The following is a 23,401-nucleotide window of genomic DNA, read 5'->3' as shown; positions in this document are numbered from 1 at the left end:
ATGCTGAAGGAGATGGAGAAAAACCAACTCAAGTTTGGAGACTCTTTTTACATTTTTTTTTCCACTTCAGGGAGTTGACCTTTTTAAAGACATACTGTGGAAATATGCTCTCAAGGATGACCATTAGGAGAGTAAAAGTAGCTAAATAATACATGAAAGGATAAAAAGTAATTTGAAATGAGCTCAAATATTTGAAATGAAGTTAACTGGAAACTCTATCAAAGTTAAGTAACTGTCATTCAGGAAAAAGAAATTGCAATGGCTCTTAATTGCTACTAACGTTTACTGAGTAGGCTGTTTATTAGAAGTCTCATAGATTTTGATTTTTAAGGGTAATATCTGGAGAAATGCCATTTTTCCTGGTCTAAGCTCCATAAGCCAAAATACCACTTTTCTCTAAAAACAGCTCTCAAAATTACAGTCATAATTCTCTGTAGGAATTATGTAGGAAATCATTGTTCTTTTGGGACTGGACTTTGTATATCCAACCACTCCAGGTACAGCAAATATCTCACCACTGCATGGATTTATAAACTAACAATGACATATGCAAGACACAGAGAAAGATAGAGAATTTGGACAGGTTAACTATCCAGTCACATTTTATTTCCTTTCCTCTGATCAATGCCAAAAACCATATAACAGATACACACTCACTGCAAGTAAAAGGTATCCATGGACCCCATTCTCATAGAAACAACTATCAATTGACTTCATGTTATAGAATAACTCATCACCAGTGATGAAGGATGCCTAGATTGGCAGACACAGCTTATGCCTACTGAAATATGCAAAGGTAGTACTGGATTCCTGTAATATTTAGAGAATATTATTTTTAATTAAAAGTGAAATATTGGCTCTCCTCTTAAAATATGTATCACAACTTATTTGGAAACAATGTTACAGGAAAGTGATTCCAGATGTTCTCTGAGAAGTCACGAAAGCCCACTTGAGATACACTGATACACAGTAATGTATGTGTGTGAGTTAAATCTGTGTACACATACATTCATGTACATCATATACAGACAGACATACACACACACACACACACATACACACACACTCATACACGATGACAGGAAAATAAACCATAGTAAATGTGGAAATTTGGGGAAAGAAATTGATAACTCTCCATAAACAATTTGCAAAAGTAAATCACTGAACTTAATGGTTGAAATGAAACACAAGGGAGCAATTAGGTAGAGTGATGCAAAGGCAAATAAATAAGACCAAACTTCATGTAAATATAATGCCTTTCAGTGCTGCTGATAAGTTTCAAGTAAAGCTAGCTTGACTAGTTAAATCTCAGGAAGAGGAAGTATAATGATCATCTTCAGAATCCAGATGGAGCTACAAGCTCCATTTTTGTGTTCAAAAACCAAGAGTAAATGTAGTGAACATAAACTTCATGAAGCAGATTTAAATAGATCCTGAGAACAAATATTAAAGTTGAATGTTTTTCTAAAAGAATTAACAGAAGAAATAAAACACAACAAGTTTTTGAAAAAAGTAGTAAAAGACAGTGAATTAAAATTTGAAATTAAATATTTAATTATCTTCTCCAACATATATTTTTAAAAATTAGGGATACTTAAGAAAAATGAAATGCCACTAAAGCCTTTTCCTTAAAAACAATACTTACTGATTCTTTTCTGACTTTTCTGTTTATTTGCAGAAAATTTAGATAAGCAAAAAGAAAGAAAACGTTAATTCAAACATCGGTAGGCGAGAATACTGAAGACAATAAATAAATTGTATATAAATTGTAAATACATAGATTCAAAAGAAACAGATATGTCCATGTATGACTGAAAAATTGTGCTGAACACCGGAATTTGACACAACATTGTAAAATGATTATAAATCAATAAAAAATGTTAAATAAATAAATAAAAAGAAACAGATAAAGTTATTTACCTAGAACTGTGTGAACTAGAATTCAGTAAGGTAACCAGACAGAAAGATAGCAAAGAAAAATTAATAGCTTTCCATTACATACACACACAAAACAGATTATGTAAATATTTTAAAAGACTGCATTTAAGAAGCAATAAAAACTTTATTGAATTATATGTACCAATAATTGTGTAACAAGTTATGATAATCTATAAAATATTACTGAAGGATCTAAAGAAAAACTTAATAAGTGGAAAGTAAACTGTATTTATGGATAGGAATACTCAATATTGTAAATATTTTAATTACTCACAGTCTATGAATTAAATAAAATTGCAACGAAAATCCCCACCAGAATTTCATGGAACTTGATACAGTGGTTTCATATGGTGGAGCCAATGCTTAAGAATAACCAGGACAAGCTTGAAAAGGAAGAAAGCCATTATGTGATGTACTCAACTAGACATCAAAAAAAGTATAGCGCTAAAATTAAAATAGTGATGGGGGCAGGGTATAGCTCAAGTGGTAGAGTACATGCTTACCAAGTATGAGGTCCTGGGTTCAATCCCCAGTACTTCCATCTAAAATAGATAAATAAACTTAATTACCTTTCCCCTCTTCCCCTCCCAAATAATAATAAAATAGCGACAAAGTAGCATGCATGATACAGGACAAAATGGATTAATCATATATATCTGAGTGAAGTTCTGAACTTTCCATTCTGGAAATATGGAAAAATATGGAATTTTACTCAGGTGTGTGTGATAATTTAATATATGATAAAGGCCAGCATTTCAAACCAGTGGGAAAGGATGGCGAACTCCCTCAATATTTTAGGTAAAGGAAAAGGTACAGAAGTAGAGGCATTATCTCAAACCATTAAATGAAATCAATTCTAGCTAGTCCAAAAACCTAAATGAAAATACTGAAGTATTAGTAATGAATACGGTGGGGTGTGTTTATGCTTTGGGGGAAAAGAAGACCTTAATGAGCAAAACACAAAAGGTAAACGCCATAAAGGAAAAAATCGACAACTTCGTCTACATCGAAATGAAAAGTGAAGTGAAAAAGTAATTATTACCTTGGGTGCTCATATTTGCAACATGTATAGCAGACAGTCAATTAATATCCAGGAAAACGTGACTGTGTTACATAATTTATATGCATATCCCCTTCAAAACCAATCAGCTAGAGACGAACAACCCGGCAGAAAAAATGAGGCAAGGGATAGAAACATAGTAAGAGACTTAACTGACCCACAAACATAAAAATATGTTCTCTTTTGCTGACAGTCACAAAAATGGAAATTAAAATAAAATAACTTACCAGCTTTTGATCTCACAGGGAGGCAAAGTGTAAAATTTTAATACTACCCACTGTCAACCAGGATATGAGGCAACATGTGCTCCTTGCAGTGCAGATGGGTGTGTGGATCAGCACAGCCACTGTGGTGGACAACTTGGGAGGCTCTGTTAAAAGTGAAAATATGCAAACCCTGGCTTTGTTTACAGAATGAAAAATTGGCAACAAGTCGAATGGCTATTACTGGGGGGGGAGGGGAACTATGGAATGAAGGAGATTTTCATACACTAGCATGGCAGGTGTCCTAAGGCAAGATTAAGTAAACAAAAAGGACAAAAGATCAAAACCGAACAAGAAGACTGCAAATTAGTACATTACAATATGATATTTTGGAAAAATATAATGAAAATCAAAAACGGTATAATCTTACAAATGTAAGTACAGAGAAAAAGTTCTAGATATACACCCGTGAACTGTATAACAATGTTACCTTCCTACGAAGGGGGAAAGGGGACCAGGACATGGAAAAGGATCAAATACAGAGAGAGACCATATCCTGGCATGTCTGGGGCAGTCCACATTTATTCTTGTTTTAATCACTGGCTGACTTCTACTCAGATTGTTTTCTCTTCGCACCATTAGTCCTAGATTATATCTGGGAGCAATAATTACCAAAAATAACATTCATAAAATTGATCTAGGCAGTATTCTAAAAACAATGCCAGATTTAATTTGTGCGTGTTCCATAAAGAGATTGTGCTTTTCACGATGGCAACAGTAAGATTTCTCATTCCACGTGTGACACTTACGTCTACCCCGTTGAGAAGTGGGATCTATGTTCCCTTCCCTTGAATCTGAGTGAGTCTGTGACTACAGAGGAAGTGACGCAATGTAGCTTCCAAGGCCCCTGGGGTATGTGCTCTCAAAATCCAGTCGCCATGCTGTAAGGAAGCCCAGATTACCTGAAGAGGCCGCATCTAGCAGTTCCAACCAAAATCCCAGCTGATCTGTATCAACTATCTATTGCTTTACAATAAATCACCCCAAAATGTAGAGGCTTAGAACAACAATCATTTTATTATTATCTTTCATGGTTTGACTCAGCTGGCCATCCTCCCTCAGGACCTCTCATGCACTGGCAGTGCCTGGGCTGAAGTCATCTCAAAGGCTTCTCACTTACATGTTCAGCACTGAATAGTAGGCTACTGGCTGGGACCTCATCTAGGGCTGACTGCTGGAACGCCTACATACGCAGGCTTCCTCCCGGGGTCTGGGGTCTAAGAGTGAGCCTCCCCCAAAAAAGCCAGGCAGAAGCAGTATGGTTGTTTCTGACCCAGCCTTGGAAGTCACCTAACTTCATTTCTGTCACTCTTTATTGGTTGAAGCAGTCACAGAATTCTTCCCAGCGTCAGGAGGAAGAGATCCCAACTCTCAGAGAGGAAATAGCAAAGTCACACTGTAAGAAGAACATATGAGATGAGAGATGTAATTCCAGCCATCTCAGGGCAATATAATTTGCCCAAGCCCACAGCAATGCTATTATCATGCCCATGTACAAATGAGAAAACTAAGGCACGAGAAAGTACGTTAACTTGCCTAGGGACACACAGACAGTATGCACTAGAGCTAAGATTTAAATCCAGGCAGTTTGATTTCAGGGCTTAAATTCTTTTTTTAAAAACATTTTTTATTGATTTATAATTATTTTACAATGTTGTGTCAATCAAGGCTGAAATTCTTGACCTCTCTATTCTACGCCACGCTGCTCCTCTCTAATAAACGCACATTCTTGTGTGAGTGTTATGAGAGAGTTTAATTGTATCACACGTAATAAATCCTGAGACAATGTACATAAAACGTTTTTAACTGGCCCTGGTGCATATAGGCTTTCAATAAATACTAGTTATTTTCTGGCTGGAAGATGAGGATTCTTGTTATATACAAGTATGTAAGGGGAGTTGGGGGGAGAGGCATGAAGAAGAAGGGATTACAAGTAAAGAACACTAGTATTAAGTTGGTTTCAAGAACAGATGAGCTGTGATTCCTTCATGGAAGTTTTCAGCAGGCTGAAACTGCCTAGTACAGTCAGAACCAACATTGGGTGTACTGGCCAGGGAAGAGGGGATAGACACTTGAGCACTTATGTTGAGTCTTTCATCATCTCATTCAAGAGGAGAAATGGAAAGTTTCTAACTGGAAGAGATGCTGGCAGTGTATTTACAATTTAACTGCAAGACAAAGAAAATCAGAGGATTTCATATTTCATCAATAAAACTTTTCTTGATTTTACCAGCAAGAATCAGTATCTTCTCAAGACTTTAAGGCACTTTATTTGTACTATAATTATAATGTTTTCAATATTAGCATTTATATGTAGCTTGATCTCCCTCAGAGCCCTTCAGATAAGCTTTATCTGTCTTCCTGTTGCCTATAACACCTTGAATATGGTTGGGGCTGGCGTAAAAGGAATCAAAAATTGAATCAAAGGCTTGGTTTTGAACATGAATTTCCATGTTCAAATAATATTTCTGGTAGAGAAGAGCAAGTGACCAAGTTATGTAACTGTATTCTGCCAATAACAAGCTTATTTAAGAAAACTTGAGTCACAATTCATAGTACTGGCTGGAAATTTATGGCACATTCTGCACTCCTGGGTGTGTAAAAGTGCTATCTGGTGATAAGTTACTCAAACTACAGAGACACAATTCCTGGCATCTTGAAGTCTTAATAATTCAATGTTAGGTATTTTAGGTTTTCTTCCCTTTTCTGTTTTTCTTTCCTTTCTCTCCCCTCCTTTCCCTCCCCTCCCTTCCCTTTTCTTCCTCCCTTCCTTTCTTCCTTTCCTTCCTTCTTTCTTCTTAGCACAAACTGGTACTGATAAATATAAACTCTAGCAAAAAAAGAAAAAAAGGAAAAGCGATTGAGGTGTTGGAAAGGCTGACTCACTAAAAAAAGTTGCCCCATGGGATTTGTACAGACACTCAGCATAGACTGAGACTTCATTTCCACACTATGAGACCTGGTAATAGTACCATTGCTGTTGTAATGCACCTCTTTCTTTTGCCCTGAAATCAATCACAGTATAAAATCTAAAGATGACTTCCTCATCTCTGTTACCAGTGAAATGGTATGCGGGCTATTTAAAATAGATAGTCATCTTTATCTTGGCCAACCATAGTTAAATAACAAATGTGCAGAATCACCTCATTCTCCAATTAATTTTATACGTGTATTGCTTGTCAGAAACAACCAAACATAATTTTAACAAGCATTTCTTTAACAAGTGAGAGAAATGTGATAGAGTGAACACAACACTGTGTCCGAGATCCAAGAACTTACCATTTCTGGTGCTGCTCCACCGACGACTCCCAAGGTAGCCTCAATGTGTTGTTAAGTTACGCTGTTTTCCATCTCCACGGAGGGAGCGTTTGCTTTCACAAGTTTTAAAAAATTATTTTAATCTGCTTTACTGAGGTAAAATAAAAAATCACCGATTTTAACTGCATGAATCTGTGTTTTGACAAATGTATATATTCTTTTAACAATCATCACAGTCAAAATATAGAACATCTCCATCGTCCCCCTAAAATTCTTGTGCCTCTTTGCAGTAAAACTACTCTCAGCCCTTAGCAGCCTCCTGTTCATCATTACAGTTTTGCCTTTTCTAGGATTTTATAGAAATTAAATCAGTTAGTATGTTGTCTGGTATGTCTGGTTCCTTTCACTAGCATAATTATTTTCAGATTCATTAAGATTTGTTTTTGAAAGACTGTCACTGCCACACTGAATTATGCAGGCACCTTGGTAGGAGGTCAGTTGATCATGTCTGTGAGTCTATTTCTGGACTCTCTTCTCTGTTCAGGAGTGAAACAGAACCTGAAATATTAGGACAGGAATGCCTGTCCTCAAGGCTGCGCTATGCTATTACGACAACTATCACCTTGATATCAGGTATAAGTCCTCCAATCTTTCTCATTGTTTAGGTTTTTTCACTCTTACAGGTGCTTTGAATTCCCATACACATTTCTGAGTTAGGTTTTCAATTTGACAAGCAACTTGCTGAAATATTTTTTGGGACTATATGAAATATATAAGGGAGAGCTGATATCCCTATCAACCCTGAGTCTTCTGATCCATGAACATTGTTTATCTCCACGTGTTTAGTTCTCCAATTTCTCTCAGCAATATTCTGTAGTTTTCAAAGTACAAGCATTGCATACTTTTTGTTAAATTTTCCCCAAATATTATTTTTTGCTACTGTAAATGGTATTTTCAAAAATTCAATTTTGTAGTCTGCAGAACTTTCATTTAATTTTTATGTATTAAACTTGTGTCCTTGACCTTGCTGAACTCCCTTATTAGTTCCATTAGCTTTTTGTAGATTCCTAAGGATTTTTTTTAACATAGATAATTGTGTAGTCTGTAAAAAGAGTCAGTTTTATATTTTCCCATACAATTGTTACATTATTCAGTTATGAGTGTGACATAGAGATCAGAAAACTTTTCTCTCCATAGGTAGATCCAATTGACTCAGTATTAATTTTGCAAAGATTATTTTTCCCATTTGCAGTGCACAGCCACTCTCTCATCATCAGGTGACTCTGTGTATGTGTGTGTGTATGTATAAAGCAGGATTTTACCTGTTACAATTTTTAAAGAGTTTTTGCATTTGTGTTCTTGAGAAAGGTTTGTTCTTAATTTTGTTTCTTGTAATATTCTTGCCAAGTTTTTCTATTTAGACTAGACTAACCTTATTAAAAGAGTTCGGCTACATTAATTAAGAACTTGTATTTTTCGAAAAACATTAAAAAGAATGAAAAGAAAAGTCAGATAATTTTAGGTAGAATTTTCAGTATATATAACTGATAAAGAACTTATATCTTGAATAGAGAACTTCTGCAAATAAATAAGAAAAATAAATTTAAATAGGATAATGGAGGGAAAGTTGTAAACAGTCATAAAACAAAATTGAAAGTTCAAATGATCAGTAAACACATGATAAAGTGTTAAACCTCATTAACGTTCTTAAAAACATTAAGTTGGAATTAAATGAGATGCCAACTTCTGCACATATTGCCTATATTGGAAAAAAATACAAAATTCTGAAGATACCAAGTATTAAAAAAAAATGGAATAGCAGGAATTCTCATTCACTACTGCTGGGTGCATAAACTGGTACAGATATTTTGAAAAATTGACAGCATCTCCCATTAAATTTAAGCACACACATGCCTCATAACTCAGAAATGCTAACCCTGGGCATATATCCTAAAGAAATATGATCATATATTACCAGAACAGCAAATTGACTCAGTTACACACATATATATATATATTTTTCAGATTCTTTTCCATCATAGGTTATTTTAAGAACCGAATATAGTTCCCTGTGCTATACAAGTAGGTCCTTGTTGTCTGTCTATTTTATATGCCGTAGTGTATGCCTGTTAATCCCAAATTCCAAATTTATCTTTTCCCACACTTGCCCCTTTGGTAATCATGTTTGTTTTCTATGTCTGTGAGTCTATTTCTGGTTTGTAAATAAGCTTATGTGTATCATTTTTTTAGATTCCACATACAATATCATATATGTCTTTCTCTGTCTGACTTATGATAATCTCTAGGCCCATCCATGTTGCTACAGATGGCATTATTTCATTCTTTTTATGGCTAGTATTCCAGTGTGTATGTGTGTGTGTAAATATATATATCACATCTTTATCCAGTCATTTGTCAATGGACATTTAAGTTGCTTCCATGTCTTGGCTATTGGAAATAGTGCTGCTATGAGCATTGGGGTGCATGTATCTTTTCGAATTAGAATTTCCTCCAGTATATGCCCAGGAGTAGGACTGCTGAACCATACGGCAAGTCTGTTTTTAGTTTTTTTAATGGAACCTCTGTACTGTTCTCCAGGCTGCACCAATTTACATTCCCACAAACAGTGTAGGAGAGTTCCCTTTTCTCCACATCCTCTCCAGCGTTCATCATTTGTAGACTTTTTGATGATGGCCATTCTGACTGGTGTGAGATGAGACCACACTGTGGTTTTGATTTGCATTTCTCTAATAATTAGCAATGCTGAACATCTTTTCATGTCCCTGTTGGCCATCAAATTCTGTAACTCTAAAATAGGGCTAATAATACCTGCTGTGCCCCTTTTACAAGATTCTTATAAGGAGCTAAAGAGAAAAGAGTGAAAACAACACCTGATTAGGAATTTAAAACCCTTTGATTTAACTAAAAAAGTAAAAGATATCTGGTAACATTGCGCAAGAGAAAAAAAGGGAGCATTCACTTCAAATATCAAATTTTCTTCTGAAAAGTCTTTTCTAAAACACAGAAAGCGTAAAAAAAAAAATTAGGAAAAGACCTAAACTTTATATCAGCAAACCTTGCAGATTTCAGAGCAGAAAATGGAGCCAGGCCCTGGGTAATTCAGAAAGTCTCTCTGAAATATACTGTTTCATCTACAAAATAAACGGGTTAGAATAAAATTTCTCCAAAGTTCTTTGCAACTTAACCTGTCTTATGATTTCATTTAAGGAAGAGCTTTAGTAACTGGAAAATGACCGACACTTTACATGAGCATAATAAAATCTCTTTGCGAACCAGAAGGCAGGATAAAATAAGGAGTGAAACAGAACCTGAAATATTAGACTAGTTTAATCAGAAAGCACTTTTAATGGTTGCAAATCCACAAAACATCTGTGCAATGCTTCTTGCTAAATGAAACAATCTATGTGAAAGCATTTTGGAAACGGTAAGATGTAAGTATTACATGCAAATGTATTATTCAAGTCAGCATCTTTACTTGAGTCCACTGACTTCACAGAAGGAGCGTGTACATTTCAGCTGCAACCAGTCACCCAGGGTGGGCGTGGAGGGGAGGGAGGAAAAGGAAGGGAAGGAGGATTTGCTTTTCTTGCGTCCTAGCTTCCCCCTGTTCCCTGCGCATGTCTGTCTGTGATATAACAAAGCAAAAATTTCCCTAAACATTAAAAGGTGACTACTTACTAATACATAAATAGACAAATAGATAGTCAGGTCTTTTGCATGTTTAGGTTAAGGAAATAGTCACTTTAAATTCCCATTTGAGACATTTTTACACGAAGCAGGTGGTAGGGTATGTATTTTACCATTGTATCCAATATTTTCCATATACTAGCTTATTTCTTTTCTAAGACAAGCTATCGTTTGTATAATTGGGAAGTGCTTTATAATAAGAATTGTTCATTATGAGTCACTGCAATGATGTTAGACAGCTTGACAGTGTTATTTGCATTTGACCGTGAGAGACACTGAGGGTTGAGACAGAGGTAAAGCAAGAATTAGACTTTCCAGGCTGTCTGCAGAATGACAAACCTCTGGGAAAGAGGTTTGCCTGAAAATGGACAAGCCTAGCTGTACAGGCACCTAAAAACCTCAGCAGATAAATTTGTGCTGTCTTAAACGCACATGACCTGGCTCAAGGGCTTACTGGAAGTTGCATGTTTAAACTGAATGTTAATTTGCAAGAACCTTTTGGGAAATCATTGTGACCAATTACCAACAAGATTATTAAGAAGGAAAGCTGGGCTTAGCATTTGTTTCCAGTCGTATTTTCATCAGAACTCATATCCCTCCTAAGAGGATGACCGGGTAAACAGTGCATCTCGGCCTGGGAATTGGGGTGGGAGTGGGGACTGGAGAGAATCTTGCCCTCACTTTTTTTCTTCTCTCATTTCTAGCCATTATTGCCTTGGCTAAGCCATTAGTCAAACTCCCTCACTGTAAGAGAGGGTAATGTCAACATTAGAAGCTCCAGAGCAAATAAATAACATAATTTATTTCCCTAAAGTTTTCCTAAAATTAACCACTCAGCTCAGCTCAGGATAGAGGACTTGCAGCTTGAAATACTAGTCTTTCTCCAACTCAGTTTGAGAATCCCTCACGTACCCTGTGATAGTTATTAAAGGAAATCAACAGGTGCCTTTGGAATGTCCATGATTAAACAGTTAATATCTGGAGCTTCTGATGTTTTAATGGTGTCACTCAGCAAGTGCCATAGCCTGAACCAAATGGGGGAACGAAGATTAAATTGCTGAGTGGGGAAGGGTGCTGTTTTCCGTTTGAATACAAGCTCGAAAAATCTCTTTCTGCTGTAGGAACATCAGTCCTTCACAGAGGCACAGGAGAGTTAACCTCCAGTTATGTGGTAGCACAGAGCATTACACAGTGATTCCTAGGGTAAAAAAGTCTAAGAGACATCAGTGATCAGGGCTTGGAAACTAGGGGCAGACATTCCAACATAGACTATGTAGGAAAAAAAGAGCCAATTGAGGACCTAAGAAATAGACCCAGACTGAATCAAGACAATACATAACACTATCAGAACCCACTGTATTGTTAAAATGATTTCTTGCACACCAACCTTACATATGTAGCAAAAAAAAAAAAAAAAAAAGTTGATTGTTATCTTAAGAGTAAAAGCTAAAGTTACTCTGAGGGAGAGAACTGCCTTTGGTAAGAATAACTTGGTAGCGCACCTTGGGTAGAGAAGGTGAAAGCTTTGTGAAACATCTGCAAGTAAGTGGAGAAGCCTAGAGTCAAACTACTCCGCCCAAGAAGTTTGGGAATTTGTGATCCTGCAAACAGCAAGTGGGTAGAGGAAAGGGCTTTAGAGAAGAGACAGAGAAGGTGAAACTACATGGCGGGGAACCAGGGTGAAAAGGGTCTGGTGGGAACCCCTGCAGTGGTGCACGGGAGATCCCCAAAAGCTTTTTAAGAACAGAGATGCTAATAATTAATTCTAAGTTGTTTAAGGTGTTCCAGGCTCGGTGAGCCAGAACCTTTAGTAAAGTCTGCTCAATACATTTCCTTGTGCAAGAAGTGTGTAGGGGTGGCTACAGGACCAGGGGTGGGAGGCGGGATCTAACAGGGAGCAACCCAGTGCAGAATAGTGGAAGCAGGAGCCGGAGGAAATTAAACACATTCTCCCCAGCCTTCCAGGACCTCAGAGAATCTGTGCACAGATGATGACTGCTTCCACCTCCAGCATCTGAGTCTCTCTTCTCTGCACAGCAAGTGTGGAGAAAACGCCCCTGGGGTGCTGTCAACCCCGGAGGGGGGCAGGTTAAGAGTGGGAGTGGGTGGCACCTCTGGAGAGAACGTTTTGAAGCGTGTTTCACGCGGTTTCTGAGAGCGTCCCAGGAGGACCTGAGCCCTGTATGCCCACAATGGCGATGTGCTCATTGGGTTTTCTCCTTTTCCTGTCTCACCTTCCCCACTGCTATCCCTGTGCTTCCTGCACCTGAGTTCTCAACTCAGGACCTACTCTGGAAGAAAACCAAGCTAAGACGCCCTCCCGCTCGTCCCTGACCACGCTATTCTAAACCTCAGGGCAACCGCTCCTATCGGTTTCTTACCATCCAAAAGTATCCTTCGCACAGGCAAGCGTATACATCTTATGCATGTATGTATATCTAGGTATATCTGTATATATAGCAGTTTCTCAACTATCCAGAATAGAAAAAATCCACATCCTAACGACAGTCAAAGACAGCAAGTTCTCCTTTATGAAAAGGTACGTCTGCTCTTGGAAGAGAATAAATCTCATAATACTGTTATCATATTTAAAATCATGCACAATGCATGCAGTTACTACTCAACTGCATACTCAAGGGCTCACCGATCATCAGTGCCTTGCCATCCACTATATTCACATTACATCGGTGCCTTCCTGTTTTGTTTCCCATACATGAAATATGTGGCACACAGGATTTCCTAGCAAAACGGTCCTTCTCTTTGAAGTAATAAATTCCAAATATTGGGAGTATTTATTGTAAAAGACTGAAATTTTACATAAAATGGTCTTAAACCAAGAAGTTTCACAAAACTGGATTCTAATGGTGCTAGGTCTTCAAAGTTATTTTAATATTCAAATGTTCTGTTTGTTGTGCTGGCTATCCATGTGCCAAACCAGCAAAATTAAATTAGTTCTTCGTAGCCTATTATTCCTTCTGCTGGGACATGTGGTTTTCTTCAACATATGAACGCGACATTTACTATTAAAGTTAATACTTTTCATTGTTAAATTGGAAAAGACTGGTTTCTCCTGATGCTAATTTGACCTTACTACTGCTTGCCTACACTTAAAGATAAATCTTTCTAAAGGTTTATACCATGATTAAGATGCTGTTGAGACAGGAGGGAAGGAGGCAGGGCACAGCCATTCAAGGAATGACAGCCATTGGCACCAAAATGGTGGAAGATTCAACTCCCAGTTGGCCTTGAGGATGTCAATGGAGGGAGGTTTGACTTCTAGTAGACCTTGAGCTTCATTATATGCTCATTGTAACATATTAGCATGATAAATAACATGCCCACAGGCGCCAGGACAGCCCCAAGGCTAACCACAAAAGGTCAAAGAGTGGGCGGTGGCCCAAATCCTGGGAATCCCAGCCCCTTCCCCAGGGCAGTTGGAATAGTCCTCCCACTTGTTAGACGTGTGAAGCGATACAAAACTGGCAACACCACGCCTCGTGGCAGCCTGTCTTGCTCCCTCGTCTTTGGAGACAACCTGCACTCCGTGTATCAAGTGTGTACCTACTTTTACTTTAACCTGAGCACCCAACCCCCACACCTTGTGGCCTTTCTCTTGCCTTACACTCTGTGCACTATGGATCTCTCTAAATAAATCCACCTTTACTCAACTGTGGCTCGCTCTTGAATTCTGTTGCACGAAGCCAAGGACCCAGACCTGGCGGGGCACATCCCAGGGGCTCCAATGATACCTGGGACACGGCCCTCCTCGTGCCCCACATCTGTTTTTCCTGCATCACTGTGATGACTTACAAATAAACACACACACACATACATACGCATATTGTTTTATATATACCTTGGGAATTCAAACTGGAATGGGTATCAGTTGAGCCAGCAATGCAAGAATAACAAGTGGATTTACCTCTTATCATTAAGTTTTATAGACACAATTTACATTCAGCACAATTATATTCAGATGATTATCACAGGAACTACTTTTTTCACCTCATAATGAGTCAACGTATTTTAGAGAGGGATGTACAGAATCAGCTTTGTTTCCATGGTTTCCTGGCTTCTTTGAGTTCTTGTGAAATACTTTTGTATTTTCAGATGCATCTTCACATTATTTTAAAATGCCGTGCATAACAAGAGATAATGGCTGCATTCAGAAACAAATAGTAGGACCTCATTTTAATGTCCTGCCTATGCAGGCAAATGTTTCAAACTATGTGTTATTTTTTCCCTCCAGAAATGCTATTTCCCTAATTGGCAATTTTCGTGGCATCCCTTCTCCACCATCCCACTAATACACCCTGTGCCCTGACTTCACTGTAGCCTTCCTTATCAAAACGTGGTCTTCGGAAATATATCTGAATCCAATTCACTCTGCTATGTAACTTAGTGATATCATTTGTTTCTTGGAAAACTGGGAATTATGGAGGAAAAAATTGCTTTGAATATTAAAAAAGTTGGAAGCTTGGAGAAATTTTTAAACACACATGTAATTTGTTGTACTGAGTAGCCTCAGCATGGGTTTATAACACGAAATGTTTTAATTCTTCTCCAGGCACTATTTTCAATCTTTCTCTGTCCAGTGTCATGTCATTATTCCTTAGGGACACCTTGGAAATGTGCCACACCTTTCACTAGAAGCCCAGGCCTGTTTAAGACTCTCATCTCACCTTGGCTTAAATCGCATTTGCTCATCTTCCCACCCACATCTCCTCCTCTCCCCAGCAGACCAGGTTTGCATGGGAAAGATTTGTAGCGGGGTTAAGGAATGGTCTGATCCTGGTGACTCCTTCCCTTCCCTATTTCAAAGCTCAGATCCCCTGATTTGGGAAACCAGAAGGAGAAATAGGGAGAACAGAGACCTCTTGGAGTAACTGGTCACCTGCTGGTGGTGGGGAGGCCACCAGGGTCTTAGGCTCAGGTCCATTCTGTCTGCTCTACTGATAACATGGTCTTCACAAGAGATTCTGTGCATGGCTTCCTTGGGAAGGATTCAAACGTTCCCTCAGCCTCCTCAGGCCCTGAGGCCTTTCAAAGAGGCAGCCTTGTCTCCCTCTAGCCTCTCTCAGGCAGTCCACGCCCCAACGCCTCCCTGCCCAGTGGCCGTGTCTCCCTGCCCTCTCCCTGGGAGCCTTAGGAAACTGGAAGGGGGTGACTCTGTCCTCATCATTACCATCTGTGACTGCCTCTCTGCTGCCAAGTATTCCCTCACGTCTTCTGCTTTTGCCAAAAACACGCTGGCTGTAAAAAGTAACAATTTTTACATATACCCACAAACTTCAGGAAATGTGCATCAAACCCTCCGAGGAAATCTCCTACCATATTCTGCTCCCGTCCAACGGCACCTCCAGGCTAGGACCCAGTGAGAAGCGAGATTTTTCCCTTTCCATCTCAGACAACCTCTCCCTGCGCTGACTCAGCTCCACCCATAACACCTCCCAGAATAGCTCTGTGGTGGCAAACTTCCCAGGTGGCGCCCAGGATTCCGGCCCCTTGAGCACATGCCTTGTGTAACGCTCTCCCCTTGAGCAGAACCCATGACTGTGATGGGATATGACCCCCTGAGTGGGTTATTAATGAGCTGGCTTCACGTTCATCAAAAGAGAGATACCTGGATGGGCCTGATCTAATCAGATTAGCACTTAAAAGAAACTGGGGCTTCCCTTCCTCCAGGCAGAGGGACAATGGCAGGGACCACATGGCAGTGGCCTGATAATGGCCTCGAGGGCCTGATAATGGCCTCGTGAAGTTGAAAGCAGTTTGAGGATCAGCACAAGTGAGACAACAGGGACCTCAGTCCTATAAGCAAACAGAAATGAATTGTGCAAACTTTCTGAGGAAGCTTGAAAGCAAACTTTCCTAAGCAGAGCCCTGAGATAAGGACACAGGCTGGCTGACACCCTGATTTTAATTTTGTGACACTTTAAGCAGAGGGCTCAGCTAACCCGTACCCAGGGAAACTGTCAGGTAATAAATTCATGTGGGTTTTAAGGCATTCAGCCTGTGGCCACTGAGCCAGTTGCCATGCAGACACAGAAAACTGGCACAGCCCCTCTTCCCTTTCAGTTCCTCTCCTGCCATCTTAAGGTGGGGTCAGCGCTGGCATGATATCCAGGAGGCAACAGCGCCAATTCAACAATCTTAGAGCAAGCCAGGAAATACCCGACTGAATTTCCTGACGACTCTGCAGAAAGGCAGAAATACAGGATGACTGATACTTCTCTATCTTTGGGTAGGAGCCTTAATAACAATCCCAGAGCATCAACGTATTTAATATATATGAATGTCTTGTTATATATGAATGAGTGGCTATTTTAGTAGCTTCTTTATACTGTCCAGGTCTAATTAGAACATGTGTGTGTGTGTGTGTGTGTGTGTGTGTGTGTGAGAGAGAGAGAGAGAGAGAGAGAGAGAGAGAGAGAGAGAGAGAGTGTCTTGGCTTATACACAAAATTAATACATGATAAACATCTTTTACATTACAAAGTATCAAACATTCAGGCAATTGAAATGTTGGAACATTCATTCCACTTTTGTTGAGAAGCCTCTCTGTGTCAAGCCTTTGAATTTGCTTGTAAATATTTACCATTGGTAACAAATTGAGCCTCAAGTAGCTGAACCTCGAGGAATCAATTCATTCAACAAATATTTATTGAGCGTCCTGGTGATAAAACCTGAATGAGGGATAGACCTCATCTTCCAGGAGTTCAGCATACTGGGGATAGTCAAATATATAAACAAATATTCAAAATACCATGACACATGTGGGCACGCTTCAACTTCTGGCGGCGTTAAGGATTACTTTGAAGGGGGCTGGGTCTAAGCCAGGCGGTGCATGCAAAATTCTGTGCATGTGCGCTTATTTGTAAGAAAAGGGTCCATTATTTTATCATCTTTTCTAACAAATCCATGCCCAGGTTCACAAAGGAAGAGTGTCCTAAGCAGAGAGGATAAGACTTGCAAAGACAAAGAGGTGACAATGTATTGTCTAGTCCAGCAAACAGATGACATGGTTCCCTCATAGGGTATGTGCAAGGCATGCTAGCATCTCTTTACTATTACTGCTTTGGGAGAAGATCATAAATATGTAAAAATAATAAAATCCTGAGCTGACAACCAAGCAAAAGAGTTTCTAAGCAAGGTTTTCTACATTTAGAATGAGCACTATCACACCGGTAAAAAGACCACTCATTTTTTGAAAAGCAAGAGAATGAAAAAGCACCTCTCCTAGTACAAATTTTGCTCCATCGAACCAAGTTCTAGCCATTGGAAACATCTTTTGATGTGCTACTTTAATTTAAAATTTCATTAAATTTTGAAAACCGGACTTGTGCCCAATGTGAAAGATAATTCTTTTTGTGTTTTAATTTTTTTAGTTGCTGACTGGCTACACATTTATACCACAGAAGATAAAGGAATCTGAAACAGGAGAGGTCAAGAGGGACGGATTCAGTCTGCTCAAGTGTGTTACAAGCGTTTGGTGACATACCCGCAGAGCCCCAAACTGCCTCGCTTGACCAAGTCTCTAAAGACAAAAGGTGCTCCACAGCCCTTGAAGGTAAATTTCCACCATTCACTCCGGAAGATGCTGCTAGTTCTATGATCCTGATGCCATAGCAACATTATCATCAGTGATGGTTTTGCATTAGATTCCAATGACTACTTTCCAGATTCAAGTCACCTGCAATAGCATGATTTTGTCTAATGATACAGCAGCTGAAGTTTTTAAAAATTTCCTCTCCTTTGTATCTAAGCCCCTTCTTTACCGGTAGTGGATACATTTCTAAGAGCCCAGTGAAGTGATCTAACATTGCACACATACTTCTGTATTAACAACTTTCCTACTGCATGAAAATACTAGACTTCACTGGAAACAAAGGCCAAAAAGCAATGTACGCACCTTATCTTAAATATTTGGTTTATCATTCTTAAAATGTTATCACTATAAATTGTAAAATTATATACTATAATTATAATTGTAATCAAATAAATTATAATTAAACAATAGAATCATAATTATAGTATTAAAATTATAAATTATAATTATTATATATTAATATCTATAATAAATTGTAATTTACTCGATTATATTTACAATTTATATAATTTATAGATATTAATATATAATAATTATAATTGTAATTCCTAAGTTATTTTAAAGTTCCATCTGCACAAATTCATAAAACCAACTAATTCTTCTCCTAATTATTACCTTTCCTCCAACTCTCAAATGTTTGGCATCTAGGCATATTAACCTCTTCAGAGATTGTCTTCATTTAATAGCAGTCAGAGCTTCAAAATGAAGTTATTAGTAAATATGGAATTTGAGGCATGAAACAATTTTTTTTTAAATCATCCTTCTTAAAGCTCTTTAGTATCTTCACTCGTGTCATGTCCACTCCATGGGTGGGTTAGACTCACGCACGTGATCAACAGGCCAGTTTCCTGAACCTTCCGGCTGGGTGTCTGCAGCTTTTATGCATAATCAATCAGAGAAATTCCATAAACCACATTACTTTAGATATACATTTGCATGTAGACCTGAATGAGCAATCCTGAACCGAGGACTCAGAGATGTCCCTTAGCTACAAAACCATGATTTTCAAAGTCTTGGCTCATCTCACTAGTCTGATTTCATTTCATCAAGTTTCCAGGCCTGATTAAGACATAACTGTGACACTACCCTCTCCTCCCAACCACTTCATTCTCATTTTATGGCAGCAACTTTGAAAGCACTGCTCTGATTCTGACTCTGCTTCTCATTCAAATATCTCATTTCTTCATGTAAGAATTCACTAATCTGGGTCAATACTATCTCAGATCTTGACCTCTTTCCACTCCTCCATCTCAAGACAGTTTCCTTTTCCAGTAAAGCTCAACATCGACCTTGCTGCCCTTTGGAATAAACAGAGGTGGCACAAGGTTGATGCATTTCATGCAGTGCCCTCTACTGGCTAGAGATTTTCTTGTTCATGGACTTAAATATCAGGGGACAGAGAAATCTCTCCCTTTTCCTCCCAAAATTTTTTGCTTTCTGAACCAGAAAAACTCTTAGATACAGTCTATGAAGAAAAATTTGCATCACCAAGCCAGCCAGTTTTATTTGTGGTACCCTGTAACTCAGAGGCCCCTGCTGCGGCATCGCTCAGAACACTGCTGATCTCTGTTTGGGGTGAATGGCTATTAACGCTTTTGTGTGTAGTGCCTCAAAGCACTTATTTTTATGGAAGGAGTGAGCCACTCAAAGTTACTGTATTGCAGAGTTATCGTGACGATCTCCTAAGATAATACATACTAAGTACTTAACGCAGTGCAAGGCACATAGCAGATGCTCAGTAAATGCATGCCAAATAATTAAATCTTGGCCAAGCTGGCCAGGCAAAGGTCGGTCTCATGACAAATCTGTTTCCACTGTGACAAGCTAAGGGCATCTTAATTCTTCATCACAGGAAGACTTTATATTTTGCATGTCGGTCACTCTTCCATTATGTTCAGTTCTTAAAACCTACTGAAATACAACTGATGTACAATAAGCTACACACAGTTAAAGTAAACAATTTGTTGGATGTTAACATACGTAAACACCTGTGAAACCACCTCCACAGTCAAGATTATAAAAAATTCATCATCCCCAAAATGTTCTCTTGCCCCTTGGCAATCCACCCTTCCTACCCTGCCTCCTTCCCTCAGTCATCACTGATTTGCTTTATGTTACTATAAAGTAGCTTACTTTTTTTTTTTAGACTTTTAATACTGAAGCATTCAGTCCTATATTTGCAAGGAACTGAAGTCTACCAAAAATTGCAGGAGCTTGAAAGAGAACCCCAAACCTCAGATGTGATTGTAACTCTGGGCAACACCTTCATTGCAGCCTGGGAGACACTGAGCAGAGGCCCCAGTGATGCTGTGCTCAGATGTCTGACCTACAGAAGCTCCAAGAAAATACAGTGTACTGTTCTAGCCTTCTAAGTTTCTGGTAGTTAAGTTACGCAGCAGTAGAAAAACTGATCCACAGCCACAACAGGGACTTTATCCAGGCTACCATTTCTGATAATTTTAAACTGCTCTGTTAAATTCTAATGAGAAACGTTCCTCCAAAGGGTCAAATGCATTGTTATGGCAGCCTTTCTCCACTGCAGCTAAAAATGTTACCTGCAAATTTCCTGGACAATGGCGCTGGTCTGCTGAGATGCTAAAGCTGCCTGTGGGTGGTTCACAGGCTCTCTTGAGTGCATCTGATCATCCTGATGACTGATCACATATCTGCATGTTAGCCAGAGAAAGATGAACTGGAAAGCATTTTCTTTTGAAGGCTAGTACTGGGAACAAAAGAGTGATGGGTATCAGAGCTCTTTCTTTGAATCTCCTTCTCTCTTTTGTTCCCTCTCAGAGCCAGATGAAATCTCAAATACAATCCAAAGCCAAAAAACATCAGTAAGGGACACTTGACAATTCTGACTGGCATTTCCCGCAGCAGGTGAATTCTGTATTTCCATACACCTGCCTGTCTGGGAGAGCGAGGCCACGGGCACCTCTCTCAGGCTGGCCTACAGAAAAATGTCCCAAGATTGTGTTATTGGTGTAAATACTGCTGTTCTGTAGCCGTTCTGATATTTTCACACACACATTTAAATTTTGTACAATATTTTGGTGAAAAGAATAGACTTTAGACACAACTGACCCTGAGTTCTATTCCTGCATGTCCCAGTTACTTGGCACATGCTCCTGTATGTGTCAGCTACTAACTGCTCTGCAAACCGGTATATTTATCCGCAAAATATATAGAGAGAAAATATACCATCAGGTGTAACTGTGAGGTTTAAATGAGATGGCGTATGATATGCACTTAATAATGACTGGCATGTGGCTATAAATGTCATTAATAGTAACACATTAATATGTATATATTAATAGTAGAGAATCTTAGGCTCATTAAAAAACCTGCATATTAGTGAACTCATTTTAACAAGTACCAAACATTTACTAACTACTTATCTATTATTTGCGAAGTTCAGAGCAAAAGAAGAGGGAAATTCTAGGTCAGACAGAGTAGTATTTCTCAGTCACAGCTTCTTTTTAAAGAAAAATGTGACTGTGTGACTTTGAACGATTTTTATTTTAACACCACACACATACATACATGCACACACATACACACCTATACCATTTCTCATGAAGTATATCACAGCTGATAGATTTATTGATTTGGTTCACTCCCCGTGGCCACAATAATAATAATTATCACTTGGCTGTTAGGCACTGTCCTATGTGATTTTATACAGCATCTCATTTACCCATCTACAGCCCTAGTAAGTTCAATTATTATCCCTAACTGTCCGATTAGAAATACAGGGGGAAGGCTTAGGAAAAAGAACAGATCTAGAGATATATATATTAAGAACTTATGGTTGAAATTAAGATCAAGAATTTGAGACTTGAAGAGATAAGACAGGTGACATCTTCCCAGCCCCCCTCCTCCAACATATAAGAGATTGGCTACGACATACACACACACACACACACACACACACACACACACACATATACACCAGAGTACAGTTCAGAGCACAGTTTGTCTGACCTAAGGATTGTTCACTTGCCACTAATTTGCACCAAAATTGAGTCAGAAGTCAGGCTTGGTTATATTCATAGTAAAATTAATAAACGCCAGTGTTTTAACAATACCATTTAATCCACAACGTGAAAAATCTGAAAACAGTCTGAAGAATAGTTGGCAATCCTAACACGTGCCCTTGTTAGATCTAGCAGCCCATGCCTAGGGGGAAATTACCACTGTAGCTTCACTGCAGGCAAGGAGATCTGAATCTAAATTTAGATGCTCTGCTCTTGCTATCCGTGTAGATCAGGGAAAGACCGGCAGTAAAAAGCAAAGACGAGAAAAGGGCTGTTTCTAGAAAGCAAGTCTAGAAAAGAAGATTTTTTAAAAATGCTAATTTGGGAGACACTATATTTGGTTTCTGTAGTTTCCAATATTCTGTTCACAGTTGTCTTATTAGTTTTGTGGTCTATGGAAATGGTATAAAATCTTTGAGACCAAGAAACAAATGCTGATCTTTCCAGCAGGTTAATTACTTTGCCAAACAAAACTAGAAGTTCTTCAAAACCGTTCTGCCACTTTGGAATCCATGAGCATCACTTAGGTCCACACTTGGTTATTTAGTTCCTAAGAAGCGAAAGGAGGGAACAGTTCTTAAGTGATAAAATAAAAGTTACCCAATGCCTGTAAAGCAGATGAACAGCAACGCCAACGTTGTACTAACATTTTTAGGGGGGATCATGACTGCGCAGGTAAAGATCTCATTTTCCAGCCTTCTTTGCAATGAGATGTGGTCATATGACTAAGTTCTGGCTAATGTAAGAGGCACATAAACGTACAAAACTCCCAAGACATGTTTTTAAGAGAAAGAAGGTACATCCCCTCTCTCAGCTTCCCCTCCCCAGCAGCTACCATGTGGGTATGATGACTAGAGCTCAGGAAGTCATCTTCAACTACAAAGTGGAAGTTGTCGCAAAGCTGCTTCCCTGTTCTGGACTGTTTTCCTCTGGGCTTCCATAGAAGACAGAAATAAGCTATCTTATTTAAACTACTGTTATTTTGGAATTCCATAACAACAACTGTATCTGCAGCTTAATTAATTTAAAATTGGATATTGGAATTGGGGTTGTCACAACAGAATCTAACCTATGTGGCATTGGCTTAAGAGGTGGGCAGCAGGTGGAAGGGAAAGAGACACCGGGAGATAGAAAGTTGGTGACTCTTACTATTCTTTGGAAATACATTTATGAAAACTGTTACCTCTGATGCCTTGGAAGACAGAGTACATATGAACATGGCCTGTGAGTCTAGGAACTTGCTGAAAAAACTCAAAATGCTGGTGTATATTGGCTGCCTTTTGAGACTTTTAGGAAAGACCTGGAAAAAGATCTAGAATATTTGTAAGCATAGGTAGAAAGGAATACATTTAAGGGAGTTTTTTTTTATTGCATATAACTTTCAATCTAAATGGACAAACAGTCCAGTAATTTAGAAATGTGCATCATTGAAGAAGTTCATTCCTTCTATATCCAAAACTGAAACTGAGCTAAGAAGAGGCTCTAAAGATGGAGACTTAGAAAGACCTAAGACCTGTACCCTCAGGACT

General features: G+C 38.7%; 1 long non-coding RNA gene across 1 annotated transcript in view; it reads right to left on the bottom strand.

Annotated features, from left to right (window-relative positions):
- Window positions 1-22,108: 22,108 nt before the first annotated feature.
- Window positions 22,109-23,401, bottom strand: part of LOC116667775 — a 42,081-nt gene continuing 40,788 nt past the window's right edge. Inside the window, exon 3 of the long non-coding RNA XR_004324815.1 lies at window positions 22,109-22,422. This is a non-coding gene — a long non-coding RNA (uncharacterized LOC116667775). The remainder of the gene's footprint in view (window positions 22,423-23,401) is intronic.

The sequence above is a fragment of the Camelus ferus genome, chromosome 12 (assembly GCF_009834535.1).
Source record: "Camelus ferus isolate YT-003-E chromosome 12, BCGSAC_Cfer_1.0, whole genome shotgun sequence".
NCBI classification, from domain to species: Eukaryota; Metazoa; Chordata; class Mammalia; order Artiodactyla; family Camelidae; genus Camelus; species Camelus ferus.
The sequence above is the reverse complement of the archived record's forward strand: the minus strand, read 5'-3'. Positions and strand labels throughout refer to the sequence as shown.